This window comes from Camelus ferus, chromosome 19 (assembly GCF_009834535.1).
Source record: "Camelus ferus isolate YT-003-E chromosome 19, BCGSAC_Cfer_1.0, whole genome shotgun sequence".
NCBI lineage: Eukaryota > Metazoa > Chordata > Mammalia > Artiodactyla > Camelidae > Camelus > Camelus ferus.
This window is the reverse complement of record NC_045714.1, coordinates 20,133,361-20,156,699: the sequence shown is the minus strand read 5'-3', so window position 1 is coordinate 20,156,699 and position 23,339 is coordinate 20,133,361. Positions and strand designations below refer to the sequence as shown.

General features: G+C 53.1%; 2 long non-coding RNA genes across 2 annotated transcripts; both read left to right on the top strand.

Moving 5' to 3' along the window:
- The first annotated feature begins 1,963 nt into the window (after window positions 1-1,963).
- Window positions 1,964-3,984, top strand: LOC116657915. The gene is made up of 2 exons (XR_004313086.1): window positions 1,964-2,208; window positions 2,747-3,984. It is a non-coding gene; the product is annotated as an uncharacterized LOC116657915 (long non-coding RNA).
- A 2,874-nt stretch (window positions 3,985-6,858) lies between these two features.
- Window positions 6,859-22,472, top strand: LOC106728576. The gene is made up of 3 exons (XR_001364834.2): window positions 6,859-6,992; window positions 18,553-18,665; window positions 18,992-22,472. It is a non-coding gene; the product is annotated as an uncharacterized LOC106728576 (long non-coding RNA).
- Window positions 22,473-23,339: the final 867 nt, after the last annotated feature.

Here is a 23,339-nt window from a genome sequence, read left to right as displayed (position 1 = left end):
GGTTGCTCCCAAACATCACCACCACCACCACCACCACCACCACCTGGCAGCCATGCAAATTGTGTGCCTGACCCCGCCCTGGACCCAGGTGGGCCTTGACTGGTATAAGCCAATTTCGGGAAGTCCTAGCCCCCTTGCATAGTGGCTGGTACATATAACCCACACTGAAGTCATTTAGCAAAAGAATTCCCAGGGAATGCTGCAGGTAGTGATCCTGCTATCTTGAAGAGGGAAATTCTGGAACACAGATGCAATCTAGAGAGTGCAGGCCTGCAACATGAGGGAAGCCAGCTAAGAATAAAATTGACCTACAGAAGCAAGCAGATGAGAAAATTGAAGGGAAAGGATGTCAGAGCCCAAATCTGGTTTCTGTTGCTTGCCACCAAAAGCACCTGGCACTTCCCAGGAAGTGAGGGGGCCAGTAAAGAGCATTTTACAGAGCCAGTTACTGCTGTGGGCAAACGGGCCACTCAGGATAGAGGTGACCAACAGATGAGGACCACGTGCTTCAGAGTTATCCCAGCGGAGAAGAAGCTAGGGTATTTCCCCATCAGCTCCTGCCAGCCAGAGAAGCACTGCTCCGGTTCACTGGCTCTCAAACTAGAATCGTCTGAGGAGTTATTTTTTAAATCATGATGCCTAGGTCCCACCCCTGGAGATCCTGAGTTGATAAGCCCAGGCGCTGAGACCAGTAAAAGCTCCCTAGGGGATCTGTGTGCACAGTATAGTTTGGGAAGCCCCAGTCTCACTGATTTCTCCAATCCCTTTGAGCCTCCAAGTTCAGGGCCTCCCTGGACAAGGTCAGCTAAGGATGGAAACCCTGAGAAAGCTGCCAATGCAGCTGGAGATAAATCACCCATTGGCTGGGGCTGCAGCTGGTGGAGGCTTGAGAAATGAGGTTTTTGGCCTTAACTCCGCTGTTCGTGCTCCCGTGACCATAACGGAGCCCGATCCGCAGACTTTCTTTTTAGAAGGAAAAAAAAATGTCAAGCATATTTTCCGAGGTTTAATTTCCTCCCAATGTCCTGAAGAAACCTTCCTAAAAGCTTGTGCTACCTCAACCCGAGACTCTGCTAGTAACATCAAAGACTTTGAAACTGAGACCCAGTGTGACGTTGCTAAAGTAAATAAAACCCAGGGGAGGAGGGAAATTAAAAAGAGCTGGGGTCTAGGAGAAGCTGAACCTCCACCAAGAAGGTGAAAAAGGGAGGTGGGGTGGGGGAGAGGGGAAGAATTCTGAGGGTTTAGAATTCTGGAAAAGGAAAATACACTAGGGTTGCCAGATTCAGCAAATAAAAACCTTGGATGCCTAGCTCACTTCGAATTTCAGATGAGCAATAAATAATTTTTTTTTAGTGTATAAGTGTGTCCCACACAATATTGGGGCATATTTATATTAAATATTGCATGGGATAAATTTGTATTAAAAATATTATTCATTGCCTACCGGAAATTCAAATTTAACTAGGCCTCCTGGACTTTATCTGGCAACCCTAAAACATACAGACAAATAGATCTTAACTGATTAGCGTACCATTAACTAGGTGCCTGAGTTAAACTGAGTGTCTCTGTGCTTGCCTGGGTGTCTCTGGGCTCACCTGGCCCATGCAGGTGTCTCTGGCTTCCTATTTGCAGGCGGAGCGCAAATGCTAGAAGACGTGGAAGCAGATGAAAAGGGGAGGAGAGAAGGAAGGAGGAGATCCAGCTGGGAGGGCGAGGGGCCTGCATCCCCCCCACGCCCCACCCTCACCCCACTCCGTGCTACTCAGGCTGGAAAAGAGCTCCTCCAGCCCCAGATTAGGGCGACAATGTGCCTTTCCCTCTGTAAGCCAAGGATGGGAAGGGAAGGTCTGCAGAAACCGGGGAGCTGCTGCGCCCCAGCCCTGCAGCGATGGGAAGGGGGACTGAAGGCTTAACCGCGCCCCCACCCCCGCCCGCCCTCACACTCAGGGCCACCCCGTCCCCGTCTCCCCGCCTCCCTGCGCCCCGCATCTTTCTCCCAGGGCTGCCTCCCTCCACCCTCCTCTCTCCCCACCTCGCGTCCCTCCAAATAAGGACGCCGGAGGCAGAGCAGCGGTCAGGCGAGGACGGCCTGGGGCTGCTCCCCTCCGCCGGGCCGAAGCGCTGCCCGCGCGGCCGGGAGGGAGCCGGGGCGCCCCCTGCACCCCGCCGGCCCGGCTCCGGGGCGGCGGCCAGCGCCACGTGGAGGTGAGACGCGGCCTGCGGGGCCGCCGGGCAGTGGGGCCAGCCCTGCGCTGCGGGCGCCCGGGGCGGGGGGGGGGGGGTGGGGGGGGTGGCGGCTGACGTGGCAGCGCCAGGACGCGCCACATCCTCGGGCCCAGACTTCGCTCCAGGAGCCGACCCAAAGAAAATAATCCGGACGGAGAAGGAGATGGGTCCGGAAGTAGTCACCGCCGCTTAAGGGAAATGGTTCAGTAAATCTTGGCACCTCAGCACAGTGGAGGGTTATTTTCTCCCTTCTGGCGTTCCTTAAGGCCGCCAGCGACTAGGTACACAAAAGCGGGAATAAGCCGGCGCTTTCCCCTGGGGGGCGGTTCACAAGCAAAATGATGGCCATTAAGGGCACAGACTTCGGAGCCAGGTAGCCGCGGGTCTGCCTCCTCATCTGTGAGAGGGGACCCCAGGGGGAAGGGGTGAGGGTTCAGCGAGGTGATGCCCATCAGGCACTGGGCACGTAGGTACAGCTCCCGACAGTTACCACCTATCCTTCTTGCTGTTACCATAGGAATGTGATGTGCAAACTAGGATGCAGGCACAGAGGAGGATGGGCAAAGTGCCACACCGCAAGGGCACAGAAGCGACTCGGAGTACCCAGGAGAGGGCTGCTAAGCGCCACAAGAGAGGAATGAACAAGCTCTGAGCACAGAGAATGATGCGTTTAATCCTGCCTGGGGATGTCACCAAAGGCCCCCATGGGTGATGGCTCAGCTGGGACTTGAAGTGTGTATAGAAGTTTGCTGGATGGATAAGAAATGAAAAGGCACTTCAGGCAGAAGCAAATATGCGGGCCAAGAGGAGGAGAGAAGGGGCAAGGTGAATTCTAAGAACAACTTCTAAGTGTCTTGTGGAGAAGCAGATTCGTGTCCAGAGTTACAGCCCTTCACTACGTGCCTCTGTCCTCAGCTGCATGTGTGCCAAGCCAGCCCTCCCTCTGTGACCACTTAGCCCTTGGCTCTGCACACTCAAGACCCCACCAGGCACAGTCTCTATCAGGGCAAAGTCCACAACCTTTCAGTGACCACCTCAACCCTCTCAAGATGCTCTGAGGCCAGCATCAAAAGGGAAGGCTCTGGGTCTTTATCTTTTTCTTCCCACAATGATTCTCCACCCCTATGCAAATCTGCTCACCCTTTCCCAGCAAACTTTGAGCTTTTCACATCAAGGAGTAGGGGCGAGCCACTTTTATGTCCACTGACTCAAATCCAAGTGAAAAGACCCCAAGTTCTTGAAAGAAGGGACAGTGGTGAGAATATTAATCATAATAGTTAACAAACATGGTAACTTCATCTACACCGAGCACGTCACCGACACTTCCCTATCAATCACTGGTCTTATCCCCTGGTTTTAGATGGTGCAGCCGAGTTGAAATGATCTGCTCAAGGCCACCCAGCTAGTGATGGTGAATCTGAGATTCAAACCCCGGGCTGCCTTACCCCCGAATCCATCCCCTTACCCCTAGGCCATGCTATTCAAGAAACTAAATTTGTCTAGCGAGGGCTTTGATCAAGAGTAGGGAGAAGGCAGGGATCCTGACTTCTTCACCTGGAGGACAGGTTCACTGGTGAGGTGGTCACCAGCCCAGCAGGGACACAACCACAGACCCAAGTGCCACACGTTGAGTATCCTCTATACTCCAGACACTGCCGTGCATGCCGTGTCTCTATCAGTTAGGTCCCAGCGCGAAACCAATACCACACAAGTTCTTTCAACCGAGGGAATTTAATAAAGGAGATCTGTTTTGCAGCTTGGACTTTCTGAGGAACCAAACAAGGTGGCAAGGTGACCAGAGAGTTTAGCTACAGCAGGAACTCACTGCCACACAAGGGCCAAGACAGAAAAAGACACAAAGAGGTGAGGTTACCAGAGCCCATGGTTCAGGCCACCTGGAAGGAGCTGAAACCACAGCAGAGATATAGCCACTGCCAGGGAAGCCACCAGAAGCATGAGGTGGGGTGGGAAGGGGCACCCTGACAACTACCCTCTGAGGTACTTACTTTTATCCCATTTTAGAGATAAGGAAATTGAGTCTGGGAGAGTTAAGTGACTGACCCAACCAAAGTGAAGGTCAGTGAAACCCTGATTTAAACCCAGGTCAGTGTGTCTGTCTTCACAGCTCAGGCCAAACCAGTCACCTCAGGGGCTTTGTGAACCACGGCGAATTCAGCAACAACAGAAGAAGACGATTTAGGAGCCGCCAGTTCCCAAAGACTTGATCGGTGTGGGGTCAGGGACCAAGGGCCCTGGGGTGACAATGGTGCTCGGGTTTCTCTCCTCTCCTGTCCCCCCAAGTCCCAGCTGTAGCCCACAGAGGAAAGTTAAGCCACAGCCAGGACGCTGGGTGTTGGGACTAAGGGTGATTTTTATTTTTTCCTTGTGCTCTTCTGTATTTTCCAAAATTTCCCAGAGGAACGTGCACATCCTCATTAATGAGAAGGACAGAGAGTCTCCAGGCATCACGGAAAAAGTAGCAGGCCCCAGAGAAGCCTTTAGCAGACAAAAATTGGGGCAAAAGATGATGACAGGAGGGAAGACTGGCCAACACAGACAGCTTGTCACTGTCCTGCTGCTGCCTCCCCTGGGAGGGGACACGACCAGGAGGTGACATGCCATGGTGTGGGCTTCCCTCCACACATACACACACATACACGACACACAAATGTACACACAAAGACACACGTGTGCTCTTATAAACTGAGACACACACACATACACACACATTTGCTTACATGTACACACGAAACACACATATAAACACACATTCCCACGCATACACATATCCACACATGCACACACCCTAACACACACTTGTATAGTTACACATGCCAAACAAACCTCTTGTACACATGCACGCACACACGGACACACACAGGTTTGTTCTGCTTTACTTTGTAAACGGGACTTGGCAAAATTCCCCTGTCACCATGTCTCCCAAAGTATCATCTGGCTTCCCTGGAGTGGCTCTGGGTGACACGGCCCAGGGTGGGGGACGCACGCCCCTCAGGGGTGGGCTCCAGGGAGCACCTCCCCCTGTGACTTCGGCTGGGGTCACCCTGCGTAGCTGCCCCCACTCTCAGGAGGGGCTGCTGTTTGCAGAGTCCACAGACAGGCCCCTGGAGTCAGCATGCTTGGGCCAAGCCCCTGCCCCTCAGTTTGCCTCAGTTTCCTCATCTGTGGAAGGGGCCTCCAGCTTTAGAGACCCAGCACAGTGGGCCCCCCTGTGCCGCATCAGGGCTTTGTAGCTCGAGCTGCAGACTCAGGGCCTCCTGACCCTGCAGGCAGCTGGAGGGGAATTTAATTCAGAGGCCGAAGTGCACCCACCACAGTCATTGTGGCTATAAATACACACGTAGTCACTCATCAGAGAGCCCAGGTGGCAGGGACAGGGGGAGGGGGGTGGGAAGGGGAGGCGGGGGTGGGGGGCAGGGGGAGAGAACACCCCCAGCAGTGCATTCACCCTCTCTGGCTCCCTGCAGGTTAACCGCAGCCCCATAGCTCGCCAGAAACATCTGCCTGCATGTTTCCTAGATGACAGTCTGAGCAGCAAAGGGCCTGGGATGGGGGAGCCAGCGGGGAGCTGACAGCCTCCAGGAGGTCTAGAACAGGAAGGGGGTGGCCCGCACTGTACCTGCAGGTGTGGGGACAGGGTCTCATGGGCAAGCCTGTGGCTTGTAAGCCCCAAGGCAGGGGACCTGCTCAGAGAAAGCTAAGATTCCGCTACAGAGTGAGATAACCTTCCAAACTGAGTGCCCCACAGAGACTGAATTTAAGAGTTTTTGCCTCGTTAGAGAAAGATCTTTCTCATTACATCGCAGGATGGTTGAGGACAGGAAATAAGCTTGAAATGACCTGAACTCAACATCCCTTAGAAGAGGGGAAGTGAGCCCCCAGTGATCCAGGAGTAAGGAGTGGGCCCACCAGGAAAGGGGTAATCCCAGGGTGTCCAGAGTAGTGCTGCACTTTGACCCTGCTGAGAGAGCCCCTGCCCCGAGCATTGGGCCCTATAGAGCCCCAACTCTGGCTCTTCTGGGCCATGCTTCTCCCTACAGAGTCAGGAGCTGGTGAGGCCACGGGGAGATGCCCAGCTAGATGATCCTATGTGCCCCTTCTTCTAGGGCACATCCCTAGGTCCAAGGAGTGGTCCAGGGGCCGCTGGCTGCAAGATGCCTACCGCGGTAGCTGCAGCAGCCAGGGTCCCAGTGGGAAACCAGAGCCCAGGCCAAGTGGTTCAATAGTAAATTAACACAAGGTAGCAGTAGCTGAAAAACTAACAGGGGTCAGCAAAGCAGCCTAGATCTTAGAAGCAGTAAGAAACTGCTGCTTCCCTAGGGCTGGAGGGGACAAAGTAAGAGAGGGTATATCAGGAGCTGGACCCATGCCCAGCAGGAGCTGGAACCGTGGACGGGACACAGCCACAGCTGCAGACACCACTCCGAGCAGGGAGGTCTGCGGGGAACCTTACCCGGGATTCTCCCTTCCTCCCAGGCGCCACTCTCCCTCCAGCGCTTCCCATTGGCTGAAGCCACAGGAAGCCCGCGTGCAACGGAGCCTGGGAAATGTAGTCCACAGGGTCGGGCTCCGCAACCCGGCGGAGCGAGGGAGGGGGAGGGGGAATATGATGGCGAATAGGAGGACTGTAGCTAATGGCTCATCTGCACCGTGGAGAGGAGACCGTCGGCTACGCCTGCCTGACGGCAGGAGACTGCCTCTGCTGACACTTTGGCGTCTCCTCTGATCCATACAGCAGTGGAGGGGTGAGTCTTGAGAGAGTAGACTCTGTCACCCTCTCCCCATCAGGAGAGAGTGGGGGAATGACCTTGTGGGCACTTCAGGTCACTTGACCTAGGGTCTAGGGAGCTAGCACAGCTGGATTCCAGCCCTTGACCCTCCTTGCACAGTGGCTCCTGAGTGGCCCTGGCAGCCAGAGCTGGACATCTAACTCCTGGTTAGCAGAGTGAGGGTCAGCATGGGAGTGGGAGGCAGTTGCTGTTGGCGAAGCGTTTAGGAGTCTAGGCACTAAGCTTCATGCTTTAGGTGGACTGTTTCATTCTTTTAACAATCTTAAACCTCTAAGATACACACCAAGTGTGTCCCCATAAAACCCAGGAAAAAAATTCTTAGAGCCCCCCAGAATTAAAAAGTGAGTCCCAGGTGTCCACAAATAACTGAGAAAATTCAAAATCCTGAAACTGAAAAATGCGAACCTCCCAGGTCTGTGCACATGTAATGTGACTGCTTGAGGCCAAACTAGACCTTCGGGGGTCAACGTGATTGTCTATTAAGTAGACAGGAAAAAAATTCAGTTCTGCATGTGTTCTACGTAACAAGCGTGCATCAGCACCACTGCTGTTTTCAGCATTTATTGTGATTCAACATCATAAATTTTTCACGAGACATCATAAGTTAGAGGAAGAAATGGAGGATCAGAGAGGTGAAGCAACCTGCCCAGGGTCACACAGCTTATCCATGAGAGACAGCGTGTCATTCAATGATGGAGTGACACTAATTAACCTTCTGCCCACTACTGACATTTCCTCGCTTACCCAATCAAGTTCAAGGCTCCTGGCCCCTGGGCTGAGGTGGGCAGGGAAAGGGGAGATGTTGGGTGTGTATGTTCTGACAGCATCCCAAGGTCAAATACAATCTGGGGGAGGCACCGGAGTGAGGTGCCACCACTGAGTCCGTGTCACCATAGTGAGCACACTGCATGCGAATGGAACGGGGTCAGGACTCACTCCCATTGGTAGAGTCAACTCCCAGAAGCCTCCTCTCTGGTTCTCCCTGGCTTTTCCCTTTAAGCCAATAAGAAGACCACATATCGAAGGGGCTGCGGAGCTCTCCAGTCTCCCTTGCCCTGTGCAGGCCCAGAGGGGTTGAGTGGCTTGCCCAAGGTCACTGGGTGGAGGAGAACCACACGCCATGGCCTGCAGTTGCAAACCCGTTTCCTGGCCTGCTTCCTCTCTCGCACTCTAGAATGCCCCTTTGCCGCGAGAGTTTCGGTGGTTCAAACCTAGAGGGCGGAATGAGCTGGGTTGTATTTTTCACACACCCTTCACAGGTCACAGGCAAGATTTTACTCTTGAACTGAAAGTAGGAATTTATTAAGAATGGTTTAAGGCATAGCTCTCTCCCCCCTCCCCACCCCAAACACATTAGGATCTTTTCTCCCCACCCAAAAAGAAAAAATTATTCTACAGGGCAGAAAAGAGAAATTTGTGAGTTTTCCCATTCCTGGTGGGACATTTCCCCCAAAAGGCAATTAAGTCTTCACTGCTCAATAGGAAGAGGGCAGAACCCAGCCCCGCAGCTGCGTGTGACAGACAAAGGCAAGTGAGAGGAGAGCTCAGCTCAGCTCAGCTCAGGTCCAAGGCCACAGACTCAGGCCTCTCGTCCAAGCCTTCTATCAGGGAGCCAGTGAATCCACATCTTCCGGGTTCCTCTAGGCTGCGTGGAGGGGAGGATTAAGATTCTCCCAGAATTCACGTGCTGTGGGGCCAGCAGTGCTGACAGCAGAGTTCATGGCTAATGAGCTACAGGGTGCAGGAGGCTCCTCCTTCCTCACTCGGAGATGGACAGTCCAGTTGGAAGCTGAGCTACCTCTGTACACAAGGATGGTCTTATATCAGTGAGCTTTTGCTGCGTAACAAACCACCCCAAAACTCAGGAGTTTAAAACAATAACCATTTATTTAGTTTATGGTTCTGCAGGTTAGCAATTTGGGCTGGGCTCAGCTAGCTGGTTCTTTTGGCCCCGGCTGGGCTCACTCCTACATCTTTGGCCAGCGTCAGGGTTTGCCAGGCCTGGCTGATCTAGGATGGCTTAGCTGAGGTGGGGTGCCTCAGCCTCATTCTCAGCAGGGGGGCCTGGGCTCCATACACGGGAGCTGGCAGGATCCCAAGACAAGAGCAGACGAACCCAAGGTCACAGAGTCACTTTGACTATATTCCAATGACTAAGTTAAGTCACAAGGGCAGGCCTGATTCAAAGAATGGGAAACTGGCCCCGGTTTTTCATGGGAGAAGCTGCAAAGTCCCCTCACAATGGGGCATGGTACAAGGGAGGACTGTCACCATGTACATAGATGATCCCCCCCAAGATGTCCTTTCTAAATTCTTCTAGGAACAAAGCAGGGGCTCCAGACTGGAAAAAAATAAGTTGAATAGAGTAGTCCATCTAAGCAAGGATTCTGTGGCACCAGCCTGATGTGCACCTGCTAAAGGCACACACCTTAAGCCTTAGCAGTGGTGAGCTGGAGCCCATGAGCACTGGTTCACCAGAGCCAGCTGGTAAGTACTCAGGAATTTTGTGAGCCTGTTGTTAAACTGTCAGAGCTTGAAATTGGCCACGGTGGGAGTATTTACACCCTGAGAATTGGCAAGCACCACAAATCAGAGAGCTGGTTTACCAGTGCACCACGGCCCTGAGGCCAAAACAAACACTTTCTCTTCTAGTCTAATAAGTAAGATGGACAGGTACGTAGCGAAAGCCTATAACACAGTCATCAGAAGATGGTGAGAGCAGTGCAAGAAGCCCATGAAGGGACGGCAGACTTCGAGGGAGAAGAACTCATACTTCCAGGGGGTGGGGCGGGGCGGGATTAGGAAGGGCATCATGGAGGAGGTGGCCTTTTAGCTGGGCCTCGAGGGATAAGTAAAGACTGCCTCAACCAGAGGTAAGGCAAAGGCAGAGAATGGGGCTGAGATCACAGCGTGTTGAGGACTATGACTTCGGCTTCCAGTGACAGGAGTTTAATTCTCCTCATCGTGACTTGAGAAGGAAGTGGTCCAGGCAGGCACATGGCCCTGCCCCCTGCCCCGGGTTCTGGAATCTCAAAGAACAGGTGCAGGACCTTCTCTCTCTCCCTCCCCGTCTCGGCAGCATCAGTGGTCCACCCGCCCTGGGTTTGACACCCGGCTGTGTGCGCTTGGACAAGCTGCTCTGTCTTTCTGAATCCTAGTTTCCTCCTCTGTGAAATGGATCGAAAGTAACTCCAGGGTTACCAGGATCCAGAGGGTGCATCCGGGGAGGAACATCTGCAAACATGGTGACAGTCCTCCTCTCCTGCCTGCATCCGTGCCCCTGTGTGAGGGGACTTTGCCGCTTCTCCCATGAAGAGCTGGGGCCAGTTTCCCAATCCTTGAATCAGGCCTGGCCTTGTGACTTAGCCATTGGAATATGGCTGAGCACGTTGGAATAACGGCATGGTGGCTGACCCCAGGGTAGACACTCTTGGGGAGTGTGTGTGAGAGAGAGAGACAGACAGACAGGCAGGCAGATGGGTTCTTTCCTTCTTCCCAGGCCCTGGCCAAGTCCTTCCCGCCTCCCTCCATCTGCTCCTGGTGGGGCGGGGCGGCTGTGGGGAGGAGGCCCAGATGGCCTGGCCTCGTGGAGGCTGGTTCTCCGTGGGCAGCTGCGCTGAACCTTGACCACTCCAGTCCAGCTTCGCTGAGGGAGCCACTTCAAACAAAGGGTCCGTGGGGAAACCTGGCCCCAGCACCCAGCCCCCGGCCTGTCACCTTCACCCGCAGCCCATGCCCTCCAGGAAGGGGCTGTACCAGCCAGGCCTGCCTGAAAAGGCCTCTTTGGGAAACAGTGCCGACCCCTCCAGGTACAAGGGGGAGGGCTGTGCCCCTGAGGCAGGGCCCGGGTACAAGCGAGGAGGGCGTGAGGGCAGGAAACCGGCAGGGGCAGGGATCCAGGCAAATATTTGGCAGATCAATGCTCAAGGCTGACCCTGATGGTTCACCACGGGGTCCAGCTGCTCTCCCCCACACCTCCCCTCACTGCAGGGACAAGTGTTTCTAGCTGAGGTCAGGGGCCCACCCATTTTCCCAACCCCTGGCCTAGAGCGCCCTGCCTTGCCCATCCAAGCCCAGGCGGTCCCAGGACAAATCATTTTCTCCCGCAGAGTGAGCCTCCGGGAGAGGCCAGCATCAGGCACCAAGCGCGTCCCCCTGGAGAAAGCGCAGCTGGCCTGTGCTGCCCCAGCCGCCCCAGCGCACCTCCCCGGCCCCTCCAGCTGGTGAGGGCGTCCCTTCCAAGCCCCTGTGGGAGACAACCTCGGAGGGAGCCGGACCCACATCCCCTGTGGCTGGAGAGGGAGTCCTGCGCTTCCTCAGAAAGCTTCTGCGCCCTGCCAGCCGAGAGCCAAGAGCTCGGCCCTGCTTTGTTGCACTTACTGGAGGGCTAAAAATAACCTGCCACTGCCAAGGCAGGCCTTGAGAGCCCAGGGGAGCCGGCGCGGGGAGCGGTGATCCAGCACCTGGCACAGTTAAAAGGAGAAACACCGTCCCCCCGTCAGCGCAGAGCGAGCCAGCCTCCTGGGCGCAGCACCCGCCCCGCCCCCACCACTTTGTCTCCGAGACTTTCCCTTTGGTTTCTTCCTCCTGCAAGTGAAGGAGCTTCCCTGCACCCCTGCTCCCCGCCTCCCCCCCATGCCCGACCCTTTCTCCTTCCGCAGCCTGGACCACCTTCATCCCTGGCTGGAGCCTGGGGCTGCCTGCCTGATGACTGCCGTTTGACACGTGTCAGAGCAGAGGCTCTCCTGCGGAATGCCCAGGAAACTTCAAATTCTTCTGGCAAAGCCACAATTAGCAACCAGGCTTAAACTGAAAATTCCCTTAGTGGGTACTAACCCAGCGGCTTAAATTCAAGAGACATGTCTTGACATCCTGCCTCGGTCAGTCTTAATCTTCTCCGGACCTCAGGCCTCTTTGAAAATCCGATGAAAGCTGTGGGCCCAGAGCAGCCTCCTCCAAGCAGTTTGAGAGAATGTGTGGATAGTGTGAATCCCATCCAGGACCCCCCCCCCATCCCCAAGTGAGGAAGCCTCGATGTGCTGGAAGCTGGAGCGGAGGGAGAAAAGGCACGCACACACCAGCCGACGCTGCGCGCGTGGAGGGCTGAGGGCCAGGGGCTGTGGGAGGAGGGCCAGGACAAACTAGGTGTGGAGGGAAGAGGGTGTATTAGAATGGGGTTTTGAAGGCCAGATAAGATTTAACCAGAGAGAAAATGTACAGTTACCAAACTTGTGGTCACAGGACATGAAAAAGCAAACTTGTTTGGAAGCAGGGACGGATGAAGGACTGCTACATGGTGTAAGGGCCAGTGTATTGGTTTTCCATTGCTGTGTAACAAGCAACACACTCATTATTTCACCTTCCCTTTGGGAAGGTGGTTGCCATGGTTACAGGGAAGCAGGGCTGTAGCCATGGGGATGGAGAAGAAAGACCCAGTATCCACCTGGCTGACCCTCGTTTCCTTTTGGCTTCTACTCAAATGTCAGCTGGTCAATAAGGCTTTCCCTGTCTGCCTGCTTCTTCTCCCAGCCCCTGCCCCAGCCGTGTTGTCTCACAGCCCTTACCACCATTTCTCATGCTCTGTGTTTGCCTGTTTACCTGCTCATTGTCCTTCTCTCCCTCATAGAGTGTAAAAATTTCTCTTGGTTTACTGCTGTATTTCCAGCCACCAGAACAGTGCCTGGGGTAGAGTACACGTTCTGCATTTATTTGCTAAGTAAAAGAATAAGTGAATGAATGGATGAATCAGTTCAAGAGAAATTCTGGCAATAGACTTGCTAGAACTCCATGCAGTTAATTCCCTGGCAGCAGAAGAAGGAAGCACTGGTGACGCACTGCGGTTTCTGTCTTGATGGATTACATGGCGGCGCCCAGCACCTCTGGAAGGGGTGGATCAAAGTGGGATGTGGGCACTGAGTTTAACTTTGATCGAGATGGTTGAGATCTGCCAGGTCGGGATATTTAGGGAGAAGTCGGAGTTGTGAGATTCAGAGCTCATGAGATAAGTAGGAAACAAGGGAACAGATTCTGCGGTCAGCACTAATACAGAGTAGATGAAGTCATGAGGTTAAATGACAGGTGAGAACCAAGGATGCGCGTGGAAGGAAGGAGCCAGTCTGCGAGGCAGGAGAAGATGCAGGGACACCACAGAAAGAGTTCCTGGAAGGAAGGCAGGTCATGGTCAGTGCTACAGAGAAGCAAAGCAAACAAGACAAGAACCAAGAGGATTCGGTGACTGAGGGTCGCTGGTGACCATATGAGGGCAATCTCAGAGGAGTGGAGGATTCCAAGTCGAGGAGAGGCTGAAAATGGGTATCAGTTCCTCCTTCAAGAAGGAACATGGGGCAATGCTGGGAACAGACCTGATGGCGAGGGAGGGAGGAGGGGAGAAGAGGATGGATCCAAGGAGAGGAAGGAGATTCCGGGATGGATAAGAGTTGCTGGCCTGAAGGTGCAGACCTGGCAAGTGCGCCTGAATATTCCCCCCGCCGGCCCCGCCCGCCCCGCTTGAACTAGCTGTTGGAGAGAAGCTTAAAAGAGAATCGTCAGGGGAGCTGAGGGGTCTGAGGGCTGCGGTGACCCAGGGAGCACTCTGCTCTCCCCTGTTCCTCCAGGGCTGGAGCCCATGACAGCATCTTCTAAAAGCAGGTGGCATTTTCTAAAACCGGCCGCAACAGTGTCTCCCATCCCATGTGCTTCCCTCCAGTGGGACCTTGACACAGCCCTCCTGTGTCCTCCACCTTGAACCTGGTGGGCCTCTGTGACTCAGCTAGGAGACTCTGGCATGAACCATGGTGGGTGACTTCATCCTCGTGGTTGGACCTCACGGCTGGACAGGGTCATGCAGCTTCTGAAGGTACCTCTCTTTGTCCTCAACGAGCCACCGGGGAATAAGTCTGATTATCCTAAAACCACCACAAAGAGGGACCCTCAGCCTGGCCTCAGCTGAACTCCCAGCCAGTACATCCAGGCGGCACCTGTCACCATGACTCTTGACCGTAATCTGCCTTGTTCCCTGGGGAGTTTCCCAGGGCCCTGCCCCTCCCCCACCCACCACCGTGCATTCCCCCATCCACACCCCGTCCAGGGCCCACTGATAAGCAAGCAGGCCCTGGGTGGGGTGTCCAGCCTGAGCAGGTCCCAAAGGTGATGGGCACAGGTCACCTGCCCAGCTCCCAGCTCCCCACCCACTCCACCCCAGGAAACAGAAAATCCAGAGACCATCCCAGGCCCAGCTGCACTCCAGGAAGAAACTGGGCAGGCCGCCCAGAATTACACAAAATGGACTTTGGGCTGATTGCCCAAGCTGGACTGATGCCCCCACCTTCTTAGAAAGGGCACTCTCCGGAACTGAGGCCACAGTTTGTCACGAAAGCCAGATGTTGGCAGAGCAGGACAGACGAGTGGGAGGGGCCCCTGGGGGTAGGACCAGGCATGTCCCCGGCGCCTCTCCCAGCCTGTCGGTCGGGGGAGGGGAAGGAGGCCCTCACATGCTGGGCGTAGGTCATCCCCATCACTGCAGCAGCCCGGCTGCTTCCAAGAAAGGACAGCTGAGGCGTGTGGGACTCAGCCCCCAAACCCCAGCCTTTAGCCATGAGAGAAATAGAGTTTAGGGAGCATCACAAGATGGTCCTCCTTCGAGCAAAACCGGTAAATGAAAATCAGAAAAAAATATTCTGTACTTGTGCTAGGGTACATGTCACCTGCCATTTAAGACAGGATTTGACTGATTATTTAAACTGCTTTATTCTCAGGTACCCATTCTTTTAATAAATACTCAATGAGTATCTAATATCGCCAAGCACCAAAAGAAAAATACATGTTTTCATGAATACATATATGTGAGAATATGCAACGGCTATCTCCAGAACAGTGGTTCTAACCAGGGCCCCTGGGGACATCTGCCAATGTCTGGGGACATTTTTGGCATCTGGAGGACAGAGGCCAGGGATGATGCTAAAAATCTTGCAATGCCCAGGACAGTCCCCACAACACAGAATTATTTGGTCTGAAATGTTATTAGTGCTATGACTGAGAAACCCTGGCCTGACAAGATTAACATAACACAAGAAACAGGTGAGGGGTGGCTACCGGTGGGCCAGGGGTCCTGGGAGACCAGGATACACGGATGTGCAGGATGGTAGTTCTTCACTGTGTGCCTCTTTGAGCCATTTTTGTAGGATTTCTTACCGAATGCATGTATGGCTTATTTTCTCAAATGAATAACTCTGACTTGTTGCAGCCATACTTATCTGGTGACCTGCTCCCGGTTGTTGGGGGAAAGGAGTTTGAAGAGGAGGGAAGGCCAGGGCATGCACAGTCCCTGCCACCTGCAGCCCATGGTCCGTCCAGCCTCCTCTGGTCCAGGGCTTCTCAACCTCACCCACTGGCACGACGGCCCGGGTCACGCTTCCTGTCCTGTGCATTGTAGGAGGCTTAGCAGCATCCCTGGCTTCTGCCCAGTAGATGCCAGCAGCACCCTCCCCCTCGTGACAACCAAAAATATTCCCAGATACTTCCAAATGTCCGGGGGCAAGGGAGATAAAATTGCCCCTGGTTGGGATCCACTGTGCCAAACCTACACTGCAAATCCAAGCACAAAGAAGCTCCCATTCACTGACCTCATGAATTTACAGTGGTCCAGCCGGACCCTCAGCTTGACACGAGCCAGCACGAGGATGTGGAGAGAGCAGAAGTGCGTGGAGCAAAGGGTGGGGTCCCAGCCGCCTGCGGGAAGTGTTGCTCACAGATCCCTGAGAGTAAGAGGGACTTCAGGGCTTCTCTGAACCATCCACCCACCTCACCCAGGAGGAAATAGAGCAGAGGAGTGATGCGGCCAAAGTCACACAGTGAATGACGACCAGGTGATGCTGGCAGGACTCTATTCCCTGTGGCATCCCAAGATATCCCTTGGAGACTTTCCTTGTTCATCCACTCCCTGTTCCGTGGGCACCCCAGACTCTTCCAGGAGCCAGCATTGGGTGTTTTCTGCATTCACCCTGTTTTTCAAGAAGCAATCGCTCAACTGCTCCCAGCACAGCATGGGCTCCAGTGGGAACCGGCTTATTTGTGGACACAGAGCTGTCTCCTAGGGGCTCCTTCTGCAGCCACAGGCAGCTGGGACCTGGGGAAACCCAATTTGTAAAACTCTCCGACTTCTCTGCAGCAGAGAGCGGCAGGGAGGAATGGCATGAGACTCAACATCCACCTTGTTTCAGCTTGTTTGGGGAAGGCAAGTCCGGATGAGCCCGCCCTTGGCAATGACGTCGGCCAAGCAAGTCGGTCCCTTCTATTCTGGTGTGAAAGCCAGGTTGCTTTTCCCACTGTGAAGAACCCAGGCTTTGAAGCCGGACTGCCTGCGTTTGTAACCACTCTGCTACTTCCTGGCTGTGTGGTCTCAGGCAAGCTACTTAACTTCTCTGAGCCTGAGTAGCTGATCGATAAAAAGTGATGATAACAGTGACCTCTTCATAGTGTCATTAGGGTCAGCTGAGATACACCTGATGTTCTTAGCACGTGACCAGCACGTTGTAACTAGAGTTACAAGATCCCTGCTATTACTGTATCATTCATTATAAATATACTTATAAATACAATGTTTAATAATTTAATATAAATATCACATATTATCATAAACATAATAGTACCATGGCTCATAAACCCAATACAGGTTTTCACAAATAAATTCCAATTTGGGGAAAAACGGGCTGGAAAACTAATGAAAAATTTCTGGTCCTTTGTATGACATCCCTCCCCCCATCCTACATTGGAAAATAAAAAAGATTTTTTAAAAACAAATTTTAATAGTGTTCTAGCTCATCTGAACAGCACACAATTGCCCTGTTCTTGGTTTCGGCTGTCTTCCAGCTGCGGTGTTTTTCTCATTGATCAGAGAGAAATCCCCAAGGTCTGGCAAAGGAAGCTTTTAATTGCTCTGGATGGACTGCTTTTTGGCTTAGCTGCTCAGGCATATAAATGAGAGAGAGAGAGAGAAAATCACTTTGAGATTGCTTTGAGATAAATATATAGTCAGACCTCCCCTTTCCCAACCAGACCTAAAAGAGACCCCTGGCCGGGCTCCCCCAGCTCTGGGGAAAGAGGACACAAAGCAAGAACTGCATTTTCCTGATCTTTATCAGAGTAATTGTGGGTGATAATAACAGCGCTCTCCTGGTCCTATGCGCTTGCTGTAGGTGCGATTTCCCCAGAGGCAGACCTGAGACAAGCATCCTCGTCAACTTACTTCGTTTGGAGGGAATCCTGGAGGCACCAGGAAGGGAGAAGGAAAGTAACAGCCTATAAAGTTTGGGCTGTCAAGCAGGTTACCACTGGGGCACCAGGACCGTAACGCCACCTGGGAACTGTGGGGGCAGGTGCAGAGCACACACTCCAGCATCGACTTGTTCAAGGGACGAGGGAGCTGGGGGATTTATACCCCAGCCCATCAGTCACAGAGTGAGGGCTGCTCCTGGGGTATCAATTCCTTGGCCCTGGTAGTCACCCCCAGTGCAGGCAGCCAGAGGTGGCCCTGGGGCAGAGGGTCACAAGGGATAGAGTGGGGCCTTCTGGAAAGGGGATGTTGGGGGAGAAAGGGCACCGAGAGCACCCAAATAACAAACCCCAAAATATGATGATTCTTATTTCCCCACTCAAAAGATCCAAAGGATGTGTGACCTGATTGAATAGATAATCTTTTTTTAAGTAGGTGAAATAGTTAAATGTCTATGTAAACAATTAATTTATGACTTGTCATTCATGTCTACGATCACGTTACATATAACTGTATGTTAATTTAGAAGAGTTGCTGTCTTCATCCTCATTCCACGACTCAATCTCTTGCCACCCCTTCCAACTCATCTGTGCGCTCAGGGTCTCCGCCATCATCAAAGCCACCCTTTGAGTCATCTGAGTTTTCTGAGCACATCTTCTTCCCTCCCGTCTTGGTTCCCAGCAGTGGATACAGCATTTTTGGAATGTGTAGGATGCTTTCACTGGAATTTTTATCCCAAGCCTCGAACACCTATTTGCATAACATTAGGGCAGCTGGTGGTCCATTCATCCGGAGGTGTCAGTGCCTGTTCTCCATCCTGCAGCCACTGACTGCAGCTTTCTTAAGTGTCCTCAAAAGATCTGTTCACGCTCACATTGCAACCTATGATGCCATAGAGTCGGTTCCACACGTGGGTTAAACTTGCCAGCCTCCTTTTCATCCAGCAGTTCCTCAGATGACCTTAGTAAATGGCCAAAACGACCCTATGGAGTTCGTTTCTGGTAACGTATCTCACCCAAACAGCTCTTGTTTGTTAAAAAAAATAATAATAATTGAGAGTGCCCCCACTACATGAAAGAATGTGTGTGATCTTTCTTGAACATAAGGAGCCCCCGATTCCAGGGATTGCCTGGGGGGTGGGGAAATTCAGTGTATCTAGAGTGGTTTGGGTGGTTCTGTTCATAAACACATCTACCTTTCACAACCATCCCTGAGGTGGGTTCTGTTATCATTCCTGTTTTACAGATGGAGAAACTGAGGCTTTGAGTGACTCAAAGAGCAATGGAGTGACAGTGGTGGGTGTGACTCCAGGATGTGCACACCGGCCCGCACCCCAAGCACACAGCCACCCCTGACGGGTAAGGGCTGTGCCCATAGCTGGTAGAACCCACCAGTCTGGAAACCCTGGAGGGAGAAAAGCCCCAGCTGACCCAGCAGGGTCCTCTCTCTACTCCCCCTGCTTTCCTGAGAACTAAGGGAGTGAGGGGCAGCCTCTACCACTCCAGCTGAAAACGTGTACAAGGAAATGCAGGGATCTGGGGCTCCTTCCCAAAACCAGGCTCAAGACCATTTCAGACAGGCAAGCAAATGTCTGCAAGAATTTTAAAAACAAGATAAAATAGAAAAATCTTGACTGCCTTTTCATTTTCTCTCCTGCTAATCAACCACTCTTGGGTGTTTGCAGACTGATGGAGCAGAAGAACTAGAGAGGAGTTAGGGAGAACAGAATTCAGCCCTGGGTTCTAGGAAGACACTGCCTCCCAGCACTCTCAGCCTCAGTGTCACCGTCTGTAAGCTGGGTATGATCTCCACCTAGTGGCGTATGATGAAGAGTAAGTAGAATGCGGCAGACACCAGGCAGCGCCCAACAGGGTCAACCCCCTTCCCCACCACCTCCGCCAACAACTCTTCGAACACCTACCAGGTACCACACTCTGCGAGAAACCAAAGGCAAGAGAAAGAGAGTCATCACCTGATCCAACTAACAAAAAAGATGAAAGCACATAAAACAGCACAGTAGCAGCCCGGCAAGCACTTTCTATGTCTGCCTTGTCTTTGAGACAAGTCTTATTGTCATCATCATTTTACAGATGAGGAAACTGAGTCTCGGGGATGGGAAGGAACTTGCCCACAGTCACCCAGTAAGTGGCAGAGGGGCGATTTGAACCCGGGTCTGACTGATAGCAGCAGAGAGAAGGGAGGGGTGGTGAGGGCTGCCAGGGGGCTGGGTCCCTCTGGAGTTGGGAAGGGGCCTGGGTGGAGAGGGGGAAGGGGTCTGGACAGTGGTGGAGCCAGACACCTCCCGTCTCCCGGCAAGGGCACCTCTGCTGAACCCCAAGGGCCTCCCTGTCTGCCAGAACCCCCAACCCCACTGGAGACCACTCCAGTCCAAGGCTACAGCCGATGGCTGTGGGGGGATTACCCTCATCTCTCCAAGTCGGGGGGGGGGGTCAAGGAAGCCCAGTGGTCGCATGTGCATCCCTGAGTCCCAGGCTGTTTCCTCCCTTCTGGAAATCAGGATGAGATGTGGAAGAAATGGGAGAGGGAGAAGGAAGCTCAGCAAAGACAGGAACCCGTTTTACCCCAAAGGACCATGACAAGAAGGGATATGACACAGCCTCGGCTCCTTAGTGCGTGGACAAAGCCGTGGGCCTCCCGGGGATGTTGGCCAGCCCGTCAGAAGGCCGCCCTTGGCCCTGCACTCCCATCTCTTCACAGCTGCGATATGCAGAGGGTTCTCAAGGGCAGGGCTGCAGTTTTGCAAACGGATCTTCAGAAAATTGTGCCTCCCGTCCGCCCGCAGCAGCCACGTCAGCAAACCACTGCGGAAGAGAAGTCTGCTGCCAACAGAGCTGGGAAGCGGCCCAGGAACCACACGCGACTCGGGGTGCTCTGTTTTAAATTAGCTGGCCGCTGCTCCCTCCCACTGGTGACAATAACCAGATTTGGGGGTGAGCGGGCATGCCCCAGTTCATGAACATTTGATGGACAATCCCCAAAGCGCGAGGCTAGGACTATCCACGGCCACACAGAGCCTCCAGCTCAGACAGCTCAGTGACCCTGAGAGAGGACCGGGCGAGGTGACGTCTGTGACCTGCCCAGCTGGGACATGCTCTAATTCCATATTCTCCTGGCCTCCTCAAAAAGTATCCACCAGGTCTGGGAGACCTGGCCCCTGAGTGGTCCCCGCACCGTCTGAAAAAGGAATGTGAGGACTTTGTGATGATACTTCCAGACCTCACAATTTAGTTTCAAGAAAAGACTGGTAGACAGTTGTCATTTGGGGGCAGCCCTTTTCTTACCGGGGGAGGTGCTCCCACTGTTTGAATCTTGGAGGATGGTAGGTCCCTGCCTCCCAGACCAGAGGCCGGGGGGAGGGCATGGGCCTTGGCTCAGACAACAGGATAACCCTGCCCAGGACTCCCAGTGCTGAGCAAGAGATGAGAACACGCAGGAACCAGTCAGTGTTCACACTGTGGCAGCAGCCGCTGGGGGTCGAGGCAGAAGCTGAAGGCCATTAGCAGCGACGTCCAGCAGTGGCCATGTCCATGGTGGTTTCCAAGCCAGCCCATCCCGTGCCTTTGCCCGTAGTCCTGCCACCAAGCCACCCACGGCCCCAGTCCACTTTCCAAGCCCACAACTTCAGGTTCTCTGTAGATTCTCAAGCCAGCCAATAATCTCTCAATAGATTCTTTTCTTGCTTAAAGCTAGCTACAGTTGACTTCTGTGGCTCGCTCCCCCAAAACACTGACAGAAAGTAAGCCAAACTATTCTTTTTTCATTCAAGAGTTAAATAATATCAAAGAATAATTTGGGGGATGGAGGTAAAAGTATGACTCTCATCAAATTATAAAGGTTCTATTAACTCATTCATTAATGAGGAAAACAACTGAGCTGTTCCAAGTGGTTCAAAGGGGAATTCCAAGAATCACACAGGTAGAGGTAATCAGAATGTTGGAATCACCTTACATATAGGTGCAGAAGAAGTCTATTCACAGGGCAATAATCAGTTGGATTCCACAGGACCAGATTAATGTACATTTCTCTAAACACCGGTCATGGGCATTATTGCTGGTTTTCAGCGACTTACAAAGTTGTAAAATAGCTCAAAGGCAGTGACAGGCAGAGAGAGCCTGGAAGGGGGCCCAGACAGGACACCAGTAATCTTTTTATTTCTCTCATCCATTTGAGAGTCTTTCACTAACTTGTCCTTACAACAATACAGGAGATGACCAAATGAGTGGGAGACACACTCAGAAGATCCTAACCACTGCAGGCTGGAGTCGTGTGGGAAGTTCTTAGAGGAACTTGAGCTGGGTTTTAAGGGCTAAGAGTTGGAAAGGAGGGTTTTCTGGAAAGTGTGAGCAGAAGTTTGGGGGCAGTAAGGAAGCTGGCATGACCCATTGGCAGATTAGACCGGTCTGCCCAGAAAAGCTGGCTTGTGAAGGAAACCGGCAATAACAAGGTTGGAAATATACTTTGGGACATCCTCGTGGCTTATTATTAACAGTCTTGGGGAAAGGGATATAAATTGACAAAATAAAAATAGTGTAGAATAGTCATCTGAAAGGGACGCTTGGCAGTGCCCCGTCCCTTAGTCTGCTCATAGTAGACACTATGAGGACACTTTCCTACTCTTTTTCAGCAGTGTCCCCCTCCTTGCTGAGGATGGAGCAGCAGGCAGTCAGCTCTCACACAGATGAGCCCACCCCTTGGTGGGAGGAGGAAGGGATAGGATTTAAACTCAGAAAGACCCAACTACAATCAGGGGATGCAGACTCCGGAGTGGTAAGAACCGATAAACATGTAGAATTAGTGTCTGGGTTGTTACCATGGCAACCCAGAATCCGCTGCACACTACTTTTGGGGGACCCGAGGGGCAGAGCCTCTAAGACACAGTCAGTCTGCGGGGAAGTGGGGAACAGGCTGGCAGAGGAGTGACCACAGGCCCAGGTGCCTGGCAACCTCTGGTCCCCGAGGCTGCACAGCTCCTCCCACTGCCCAGGTCTCTACAGGGAAACTTTCTCCCTTAAATTCACTTGAATGGCTCTCTGCTCCTTGCCCCCAAACAGGATCCAAGGAGCATGAAGAACCCTGAGTCATTTGGTCCCCAACACCCACCCTCCCTGCATCTGGGCAATGTTTGCAGAACTGTTGAATAAAGATTGAACGAATGAATGAACAGTGAACAGTACAAAATTCCGTCGTTTCACTTCTTTCAAAAAGAACCAGGAACCTTCCACTCCATCCCCCACCTGTTTGTTAATAAACACCAATGGCTCCCTTTCGCTGGGCACTCACCAGTGCCCGGCACTATGCTAAGACCCACACACTTTAGAAGCAGCTTTAGCCAACTGCCTGAGTCTGATACCTGGCTCTGCCTCCTAGCACACTGCCTGTCCAATAGTGTGACCTTCGGAAACTTACTTAACCTCTCTGAGGGTCAGTTTCCTCACATACAGAACGGGGATAATGATTTACATGCCTCAGTAAGTTGTTGCGGGGATTCGGTGAAAACAGGCAAAGCCCTAAAAATGATGCCTGATACAAAGGAAATGATCAATAAATATTAGAGATAATCTTCAAAACGCCATTCAGAAGTCACCCCCATTTCAGAGATGGTAAACTAATGCTTGGAGAGGTTAAGCCCTCCCCTGAGCTGGTTAGTAGTGGGGCTGGGGTTCCGACCCATGGCTGACTCCTGAACGTGTCTGCAGGCTATGTTGTGTAGCTTAAACGTCTGGTGTGCACCTAAGTACACAGCGCAAGGTGCTGGGGATACGGCTGTCACCAAAACACACCCAGCCCCCGCGCCCAAGCTGGAGGCTGAACTGGCCGGCCCTCCGGGCAGCCCGAGCTGCGGCCAGGAGCACCCGCTCGCTCAGGGATGCCCGCCGCCCGCGGACGACTCGGGCCAGCGGCCTGGGCGGTTCACGTGGCGGGGAGGAAGGGGAACCCACGGCAGGAGGGACACCCTGTTGTGGGTGGCCGGCGTCTCCGAGAGCGCCCGCTGCATCACTCACTGAAGCTGG